Source organism: Equus quagga, chromosome 7 (genome assembly GCF_021613505.1).
Source record: "Equus quagga isolate Etosha38 chromosome 7, UCLA_HA_Equagga_1.0, whole genome shotgun sequence".
Taxonomy (NCBI): Eukaryota; Metazoa; Chordata; class Mammalia; order Perissodactyla; family Equidae; genus Equus; species Equus quagga.
In genome coordinates this window covers 68,609,616-68,620,007 of record NC_060273.1, presented here as the reverse complement: position 1 = coordinate 68,620,007, position 10,392 = coordinate 68,609,616, and the positions used below count along the sequence as shown (strand labels likewise).

Genomic DNA, 10,392 nt, shown 5'->3' with positions numbered 1-10,392 from the left:
GGACACAGGGGGAGCGCCTCTCTCCCTCGGCTCTCCCTGAACACTTGCTAACAAGATTGCTGACTAATGTGAGAGCCACCAAGTGCCCTTAGGCGGCCGCACGGAAAGCAAAAAGTTGCTCTAAAAAGAAAAAAGCAAAACCAGGAAAGTTTACCGCTTGGTTTCCCTGGCACCACACTGTGGGGAAAACGTAGGAGAGGGGCCTCAGGGGCCAGACCGACCAAAGGAGGGAAAGAAAGGAAAGAGGACGGATGCCCAGAGCAGGGAAGCCTCCGAGCCGCCCCAGAGGGCACGGAGGCCCTGGGGCTCGGTCTCCTTGGTGCAGTCCAACCCCCGCGTCAATCAGCTCCTTCTTGCGTTGCGATTGGCCAGGGACTCCCTTGGCCTCCCTGGCGCCCACCTCTTAGTTGCTTGGGGTTTACTTCCCCAAAGTACACGGGCCCCACCTTGTGGAGCAACCGCTCCTGCCTGGAAAACGGTTCTCCGCCCAGGGGAACGCGTTTTAACGAATGGGAGCGGTCCCACGTATTTATTGGCTGCCATGGGTATCGGTCAAAGAACCTCCCACCCTCCTTTCCACGATACCTTTAAGTAATTGGTCACTGTCAGTGCCAATCCGTTACTAGGGAAACGAGACCCTCACAGTCTCATAGGCATAAGTCAAAGCCAATCAAGAGCCACGCCTTCATCCTGAGTCAGTACCCAATTGCTGCTCGAAGAGCTCAGAGGACGCAGTCGGGATTGGTCACCAGCCTGCCCGACCTGGCCGCAGCAAGTTAGGTTGAGTGCACTTATATACACCGGCGACGGAGCACGCGTGTGTGCGGACGCAGTTGCGTGAGGGGTTTTCGCCTTCCGCTGTGCTGTGGAGCAAAGCCTGTTCCTCTCCCGCTCAGCCGCGCAGGTACGCCGGGGGGTGGGCGGGGCCGGGCTGCCCGGGGGACCAGGACGAGCTGGGGCGGTCGTGAGAGGGAGGAGAAGTCCGAGCGGCGGCCGCGCACCCCCCGCCCCCACCGCCAACGGCCGCAGGCGCGCGCGGCGGGCGCAGGGCCGCGCGGAGCCTCTGCCCCCGCCCTCACCGGCCGGCGCGCGTGGCCGTGTCCACGTCCGCCGCGTGCGCGTGCCGCTTCCAACGGCCACGCGCGGCGAGAGCGAGCCGCGGCCGCCGCCCGGCCCCAGCGCGATCTCGGGGGCCCGGGGCCCCGCGCGGTGGCTCGCCGGCCTTTCCCGCCTGTGCCCCACGCGCCCGCCGGGCCCTTCCTGCCTGGCGAGGGGCTCCAGCTTGGCCCCCAGCGGAGGAGGCCTTTATTTAGGAGCAGGGGCGACACCAAAGCGCGATAAGGTTTTTTTTTTTTTTTTGGCCCGGGAAGCAGAAGGGTTGCTCCTCGCCTTTAGCGGGAGAAAGGGGAGCGGCGCATGCAGGGGTCCTGAGTGATGGTAGTAGCTAACACTTCCCCTAAGCCCTCGCTCCGTGCCAGGCGCTGGGCTGCGCAGTTGGGGTGCCTGTGTCCCTCTCACGACGACCCGAGGAGGTAGGTGCGCCGATTTCCCTCGTTTTGCAGCGGACCCGGCGGCCCAGAGTGGAGTGACCCGGTGAGAGGCACACAGGCGGTAAGGGGCAGGTCTTCGTTTGAACCCAGGCCTGCTGACTCCTGGCCCCCGCGCCTGTTTTACTCTTTGTTCCAGCGCCCTGTGCGGCTCCAGGGCACCTTTGGCCCCAGAGCACCAGTCCCTGGGGACAGCATCCGCCAGAAAGGCCGCCTGCTGCGAGGACTACAGCGGCATTTGTCCTTGAGGCCGTCACGGGCTTCCAGGGAGACGGGGGTGGGAAGGGGGATTATGACAAAGGGAAAGAAAGAATGTGGGCTTCCTTTCTACATGTCCTCGTACGAATAGGTGATGGATGTGCCGCCCTAAAAGCTTCTGGAAAAAGTAGGGAAGAAGATGAATAAGTGCAGACGAACATGGGCAGTGTTCCTCGTCAGGTTTGGAACTCCTATTACCTTGATGGGAAATTCCCGCCAGCAGTAAGTTAGGCTCTGATGTTAACCTTGAATCTTCTTTCTTCCTTTTGATCGGAGCAGACTTTTGAGAAAGACGTTCGAGAGGCTAGTTTAACTTCCTCGTTTTGTAGTTAAAGAAAATGAGGTTCAGAGCGATGAGTTTCAGATCTCGGCAGCACGTGTAGGTTAACATTTGAAATTGCGATAGAAAAGAAGGTGCCCAGTTACAGCGTAAATCTGACCCCTGCGGAGCTCATGCTGGGTGAAGTGCTGCTTGAGAAGTGTTGGCAATCTTACCCCTTTGGCGGTTGGGATCTTCTGTGGGTGAAAGCCTGTCTACCTTCATTCTTTTCTTTAGCAATGCTAAATAAAAGACTCCTGTGTATATACGAAAGTAGAAGACGCTTTCAAAGACTTGAATTTGTGTTTTTCTACTACAGTTGTACTTTAGATTTTATAAGCCTGTATACACCCTGGCTTAATGAAATAATGTCCCTCTGTTGCAGGTCCAAATCATTACTTTACATCACAAATGTCTCTATTTGAGATAAAACTACAATAAAAGTTTTGGGACTAGCCTTCTAAATTAGTTCTGATTGTAATGGCTTTCAACTTTTTGGAGTTTTTTAAGAATTTTTTTTTTTGTTTGTATAGACACTTTTTGGGATTGGTCTTTATGAGTAAGGATCTTTTGCAGTCAGAGGGAGCGTGTAATTTACATCCTTGTAAGAAAATTTAAGAACTGTGAGGAAGCTTAATATTTGTAAGTGTTTCCATTTATCCAGTACTTTCTATGTTTCTTAGTACAAAGTAGCAATAGGTAAAGGGTCAAAATGTTGCATGGACAAGTTTCATACCTTTGTTGGTGTTGCTATAAATAACAGATTGCTTTATAGTATAACATTGTTTTACTTGGAACTTGCCTTCCTGTAGCAATGCCATTTACCTGCATTTAGACACCTGTTAACTATTGAATTGGCATTTTGAGTTAGCAAATGTTAAGACGCTATACCTGCTTTTAAAATGGTAAGTTTGAGTCCAGCTGATTTATTACTCCTTGAGGTAAAATAAATGAGAATGAGATTACCTTATGCATTAATTGAGGGAAAGTTTTGTTAGTTTCCCGTTCAGGTATTTAAAAAAACACTGTTCTTGGTTTCAGCAAATGGTTATAAAAACTGATATTTCACAGATTGATAGCCCAGTTGATCTGTTATGCGTTCATTTATCAAGAACAGCTGAATTGGAGCAAATTGGGATAATACAAGACTTGTGTGCCTCTCTGCTTCCCAGCTGAGGCAGAGGTTACTTTTGTTAATCTTTTCAATCTGAGCTTTTGTACCTCTTCTGACTGGTAGAGAAGTAGGCAGTTCTTTGTTCTTTTTTTTAACTTGGATTCAGTTTGCTGGTCTCAGCTGACAGTCTGCTAAGGAAACACCAGGAGATTTGGTAATGTTTTTGGTGACCTGCTTTGCACCAGATCTTTGTAATTTACCTTATTGATTTTTTTACTTTAACTTGTTTTAGTACTTTGCATAGAAAGTAAAGGGCAGAGGTTAGTTTTACATTTTTACAGGTTTGTGAATTGTGTATGGTTCTTAGGATGCATCGATGGGTCAGCGTTAAAAGATGAAGTTTGATGTAAAGCCTGAATTTGTAACCTAAACCAATTTTGTCTTTTCGTCAGTTTAATAAAATTACTCACTTGATCTTTCAATGTTTTGCAATTAGACTGGTTTTTTAAAATAATATTTCAGAATTCAAATATGCACTGTATGTCCATTTAATTGTGCTTTACGACTGCCTTGGACAAAACTTACTGACTTTACAAAGGGAGATAGTTGTCAAAGTAGGCAGGTTTAAAACAAAAAGGCACGCACCCGCCCCCCGCCCCCCCCCACCCCCCCACCCGTCAGCTGTTAACGGCTAGTGGGAAAAACCTTTAGTGCAGTACTGTTCTTCCAGCCCTGGAGTTAAATTTAGATTCAGTAACTGTAATCTCACTTGTAGCTGGTGATCACGCTGTGGCGGTTAACCAGGTTTATGTTTTAAAATCTCAAAAGTCAGCTTTCTTTTTACGGATTTTTGTTGTTAAGTAATCTTGGACACCGTGTCTGGCCTTGGTTGGGAAAGCTGACTTGGAAGCTACGTGATATGGCGAAGGCTGGGAATGATCTGCGCATGAAGAGGGGGCTTTGTTTTATTTATTTATTTATTTTAAAGATTGGCACCTGAGCTAACGTCTGTTGCCAGTCTTTTTTTTTTTCTTCTTTTCCCTGAAGCCCCCCAGTACATAGTTGTATATTGTAGTTGTGGTCCTTCTGGTTGTGCTATGTGGGACACCCCCTCAGTGTTGCCTAATGGGCAGTGCCATGTCCGTGCCTAGAATACGAACTGGCGAAACCCTGGGCCACGGAAGCGGAGCACGGGAACTTAACCGCTGGGCCATGGGGCCCGTCCCAAGAGTGGGCTTTATACAGCAGAAAGTAATAAAAAAAATAAGTTCTCTCACAGGCTGTGGCCTTAGTAAATAAATAAGGTCTTTAGATGACCTTAAATGATAGATTTCCCCTTCTGTCCTCTGATACTACAATGTTATGTTGTAATACTGCTTAGCTGTGTAGCCTGTGTACTGTATTTCAGATGTTAATAAAAAATAAGAGGCGGTTCAGAGAAAGCAAGCTGGCGTCCTGGGTGGGACATACTTCCCCTTTGTAGGGATGTACTCCTTCCTGGCTCTTAAGTGGCTATGTAACAGCATCGATGTATATTTGTATAGCCCTTTACGTGTTTTAAAAGTGCTTTCACATATTTTCATGTTTTTATTTCTAAGAGAACTGAAGCTCTGAAATCCAAATAGTTGTCTAAACTCTTTTGTAAAGCATGTGGTTGGTGCACCTATTAGGGAGCTGTAGACAGCTTTGTGCTATTTCCTTATTCAGAAAACCTTGAAGGATTCAGAATTTGGAAGGTGTGAGTCTAACACCTACCTATCATGGTACATTTATCAAAACTAAGAAATTGACATTGGTAAAATACTACTAACTAAATGATTGACCTTTCTTGAATTTCCTTAGTTTTTCCACTAAGGTGCTTTTTCTCTTCGAGGATCCAGTCCAAGGTACCACGTTGCATTTAGTCCTCCTGTCTCCTTGGTCTCTCTCTGTGATGGTTTCTGTCTTTCCTTTGTCATTTATGATGCTGATGCTTTTGATCTCAGTTTGGGTATGTCTGGTATTATGTCTGGACTGTGGTTATGGGTTTGGGAGAAGACGACCAGAGGTGACTTATCAGCCTTCTTATCACATCAGGGCATGTGTAATGTTATTACTGGTTGAATTTAATCTCGATCACTTGATTCAAGTGGTGTATGCCAGGTTAGTATTTGCCCCCTTTGCATAGTCTCTTCATTAGAAGCTAGTCACTAAGAGGGAGGAGAAACGGTGATTTTGTGGAAATATATTAAAGCTACCACTGTAGGGTCTGGCTCCGTGGCTGAGTGGTTAAGTTGGCGTGCTCCGCTTTGGCGGCCCAGGGTTTCATGGGTTTGAATCCTGGACTCGGACATGGCACTGCTCATCAGGCCATGCTGAGGCGGCGTCCCACATACCACAACTGGAAGGACCCACAACTAGAATGTACAACTATGTACTGGGGGGCTTTGGGGAGAAGGAGGAAAAAGCTACCTGTGTAATTACTAAATATTTTGGGGTAGACACTTTGAAGCTTTGCAAATATTCTATTTCTCTAAAGTTTCCTCCCTTAATTTTAGCATTTATTAGTGGATCTTTCCTGCAGCTGTTGCTGGGGTGTTCTAATGGTAATTTTTTATCTCCTTCATTCCCTCTACATTTGAAATTCTTCTGTAAGGAAGACTTGTCTCGGTTTATTTTTAAGACTTTATTTTCTTACCTGTTAATTTTTTTATTTAGTCATTTATGTCACTATAGACTCATGGATATTTTATTCTTTGGGTTGTATTCCAGTGCTATTCTAACTTACTTTTACTTATATTTTTTATTTTACAAATTGTTCCTATTTTGGCTCTTGTGTCCTTTTGACGTTCCCCCATGCTTTTTCCCCCAAGTATTTTCTTTCTTTACCAGGTGATTCAGGCTCGTCTTGTATTTTGCCTGTTGCAGTCCTAGAATCAACCGTTCTCCAGGGAGCTGTCAGGAGCGATTTTGAAGGGAGGTGACAGGTGGTAAATGTGAAGAGTTTGGAAAATAGATTGAACAGTGGACCCGTGATGGTGATACTTACTGCTTTTGCTCTGAGCACAGACATTGGCTTCTGTATTAAAGTTTCTCTGGTTCTGGGAGAACGTTTTTGTTTCTCTCATAACTAAAGTAAATTTCAAATGTTGGAATGCATAGCATAACCTTGCAGAAATTTACAGCAGTTTAGTGTATGCTCAGTTCTTATAAACCCTTACTGGTTATTTTTTCCTACTATTTTTGATAAATTATTAAAGTAAAAAGGCCGCAAAATCCCATCATACCTGGCATTGATAATTAACATCGTGTCACTCTTTTACGTTTGACTTCTTTTTTTCTATTCAGTTTCCCATTCCCCTCCTTTCCCCTGAGACAACCTTTCATCTTTCAAGGCCATTTTATTGATGGGGTAAAAATTTTTAAGAACAGCTTCGTTGAGGTATAATTGACATAGATTAAACTGCACATATTTCAGGTGTACTATCTGGTAATTCTTGGCGTTATTTATACCCATGAACCCATCATCACAATCAAATCCATCACTCCTCATCTCCTGCCCCCAGGAATCCTTTGTCTACTTTCTGTCACTGAAGATTAGTTTGCAATTTTCTAGAATTTTTATGAAAATGGAATCATATAATATGTGCTTTTTTTTTTAATTGCTGGGTAGTACTATTTTGTAAATATACCACAGTTTGTTTATCCATTCATCTGTTGATGGACATTTGGTTTGTTTCCATCTTTTGGCTGTTATGAATAAAGCTTCTTAAGAGACTACCTAACTTTTCCAAAAGTGGTTGTACCACTTGACATTCCCACCATCCATGTTTGAGGGTTCTACTCCTTAATATGCTGGCCAGCACTGTGTGGTCAGCCTTTTAAATTTTAGTCATTCTGGCAGGTGTGTTGTGGTACCTCACTGTGGTTTTAATTTGCATTTCTGTAATTACTTATGATTAGTATTTTTCATGTCCTTATTTGTCATTCAGATAATTTCTTTGCTGAAGTGTCTCTTCAGATCTTCTGCTCATAATTCGTGGGGTGGTTATTCAGTTTTGAAAGTTCCTTATGTATTCTGGATACAGATTTTCTATCAGATACATGCTTTGCAAATATTTACTCCTAGTGTGGCTTGTCTTTTCATTCTCTTAATAGTGTCTTTTGTAGAGCAGAAGGTTTTAATTTTAACAGAGTCCACATTATCAATCTCTTCTCTTACCATATTTTTGGTTTTGTGTCTAAAATCTATGCTTTAGGGGCTGGCCCCCTGGCCGAGTGGTTAAGTTTGCACACTCTGCCTTGGCGGCCCAAGGTTTCACTGGTTCGAATCCTGGGTGTGGTCGTGGCACTGCTCAGCAGGCCATGCTGAGGCGGCGTCCCACATAGCACAACCAGAAGGACCCACAACTAAAATATACTACTATGTACTGGGGGGATTTGGGGGGAAAAGAAAAGATCAGGACTAGTTGTTAGCTCAGGTGCCAATCTTTAAAAAAAAAAAAAATCTATGCTTTAGTCAAGGTCATGCAGATTTTGTTTACAAGTTTTAGATTTTACCTGAAACCATTTTGAGTTAAATTTTAATTGTGAGGCATGAGTTGAGGTCCTATTTTTTTTCTATCTATGGATATGCAGTTACAGCACTGTTTGTTGAAAAGAGTATCCTTTTTCTAATGAATTGTCTGCTCTTTTGTTAAAAATCAGTTGTCCCTTTTTGTGTGGGTGTATTTCTTTACTCTGTTGCATGGATCTATTTGTCTGTTTTGTCTATTGTATTGTCCAGACTGTTTTAAAAATACATTTACGTATGTATCTATGAGTAGTATCTGGTATTGTTTTATGTATACTAAAAACCGTTGAACTTATTTAAAGACGATCATACAGTACGTATTTGGCAACTGACTTCATTTTATATTGTTTTTGAGATCTATTTCGTGCTGACTTTGTGATTGCCAAAATAGGGTGACTTTATGTCTTGCTTTCCTAGGGACAGTTCTAATTCACCCCACTTAACCTGGCATGATTATTAATAGTATCACTTTTCAGTCTTTTTTTTTCTGTCCAAAGCCCCCCGTACATAGCTGTATATTCTAGTTGTAAGTTCCTCTAGTTGTGCTGTGTGGGTTGCTGTCTCAGCATGGCTTGATGAGCAGTGCTAGGTCTGCACCCAGGATCTAACTGATGAAACCCGGGGCCTCCAAAGTGGAGTGCAAGATCTTAACCACTAGGCCACGGGGCTGGTCCCCTACTTTTCAGTCTTTTAATTGCCCATATGATTATCTTAGATACAGAGGTTTCCATGATGTGAATAAACCACAACTTAATCCATTTCCCATTTGACAGATGTGTAGGTTATTACTGGTCTTAGAAATACTGGTTTTAGAAATAGGGTGGTGGGGCTGGCCCAGTGCATAATGGTTAAGGTTGAGTGCTTGGCTTCGGCGGCCCGGGTTTTCCCAGTTTGGATCCTGGGTGTGGACCTACACACTGCTCATCAAGCCATGTTGTGGCAGCATCCCACATAGAGGAACTAGAAGGACTTATAACTAGGATATACAACTATGTACTGGGGCTTTGGAGAGAAAAAGGAAAAAGGAAGATTGGCAACAGATGTTAGCTCAGGGCCAATCGTCCTCACCAAAAAAAGCATACCAAAAAAAAAAGAAGGTGGCGGTGAATTTCTTTGTGTCTTGCGCAAATGAATGAGTTCCCTTAAATATGCATCTAGAAGAGAATTGCTAGATTCATAGCTTTTTTTTTTAAGATTTTATTTTTCCTTTTTCTCCCAAAGCCCCCCGGTACATAGTTGTTTATTTTCAGTTGTGGTCCTTCTGGTTGTGGCATGTGGGATGCCGCTTCAGCGTGGCTTGATGAGAGGTGCCATGTCCGCACCCAGGATTCAAACCAGTGAAATCCTGGGCCGCTGAAGTGGAGCATACGAACTTAACCACTCGGCCATGGGGCCAGCCCCCTAGATTCCTAACTTTTTTGATTTGGTTAGATAACTGCAAAATTGTTCTCTACTGTGGTTGTACTGATTGAAATTCATTCAGCAGTTTTGCAGGTTGTCTTTTCCCTGCTTCCTTGTCAGTGTATGATACTGACTGATAGTGTAATACTTTGGGGGATCTCCTGTGAGAAGGGATAGGTTTTAATTTACATTTACTGGTTACTTAGTTCATCTTTTGTTTGTTGCCCAATTAGTCTCCTGAGAGTTGCCTGTTCCATTTCTTTTGCCCATTTTTCTTTTGGGTTATTCTTTTTTTTGGTGAGGGAGATTTGCCCATTGCCAATCTTCCTCTTTTTTTTTTTTTTTTTTTTTTGCCCTTAAGGAAGATTAGCCCTGAGCTAACAGCTGTGTCGGTCTTCCTGTATTTTGTATGTGGGTCGCTGCCACAGCATGGCTGATGAGTGGAGTAGGTCCAAGTCTGGGATCCAAACTGGTGAACCCGCAGGCTGCCAAAACGGAGTGTGTGGAACTTTAAACACTCTGCTATGGGGATGGCCTGGAGTTATTCTTTATTTTAGTGATTTATATAGGAGTTCTGTGTTTATTGTGGATTCTAATCATTTGTTGTATGATGGTGCATTTTTTTTCTTAATTTAAAACTGGCACTTAGAGATCATGAGTTGTTAAGACATTTTGCTATTTTGATTTTGTGAGGAAGAATAAACTCAGCTATTAAAAATTCAGGTGGATTGTGGTCAGTCTTCTTCCATGCTTCCCTGCTCTTGAGACATAAATCCTCACAGCTCTTTAGACTCAGTTAAAAGAAGTATCTTTAGCATTTCTTTAAAGTTGCCATGCAGGGGCCAGCCTGGTGGCGTAGTGGTTAAGTTGGTGCACTCTACTTCGTTGGCCCAGGATTCCCTGGTTTGGATCCTCAGTGGGGGCCTATGCACTGATTATTAAGCCATGCTGTTGCAGGCATCCCACATATAAAATAGAGGAATATGGGCACAGATGTTAACTCAGGGCCAATCTTCCTCAAAAAAAAAAAAAGTTGCCGTGCAGTCTGGTAATTTGGGGTTAAGTGGACATTTTGAAAGATTAGGGAGTATTTCACAGATCAGGGTCAATCCAGCAAAAATAAATCCATGATTATGTTAGTCTGTGAGGCAGCATTGACATTTCCATTTGTATATATATTTTTTAGAGTAGCGCTTATTGA

General features: G+C 43.9%; 1 protein-coding gene across 3 annotated transcripts in view; it reads left to right on the top strand.

Moving 5' to 3' along the window:
* Nucleotides 1-751: 751 nt before the first annotated feature.
* Nucleotides 752-10,392, top strand: part of G3BP1 (G3BP stress granule assembly factor 1) — a 33,223-nt gene continuing 23,582 nt past the window's right edge. Inside the window, exon 1 of one of the 3 annotated variants that reach the window (XM_046668407.1) lies at nucleotides 752-904. The gene's annotated coding sequence lies outside the window, so the exon portion shown is untranslated. Of the gene's footprint in view, nucleotides 905-1,363; nucleotides 1,533-1,587; nucleotides 1,612-10,392 lie in introns of those variants that run through there. The other 2 variants (XM_046668408.1, XM_046668409.1) reach the window with 2 other exon arrangements.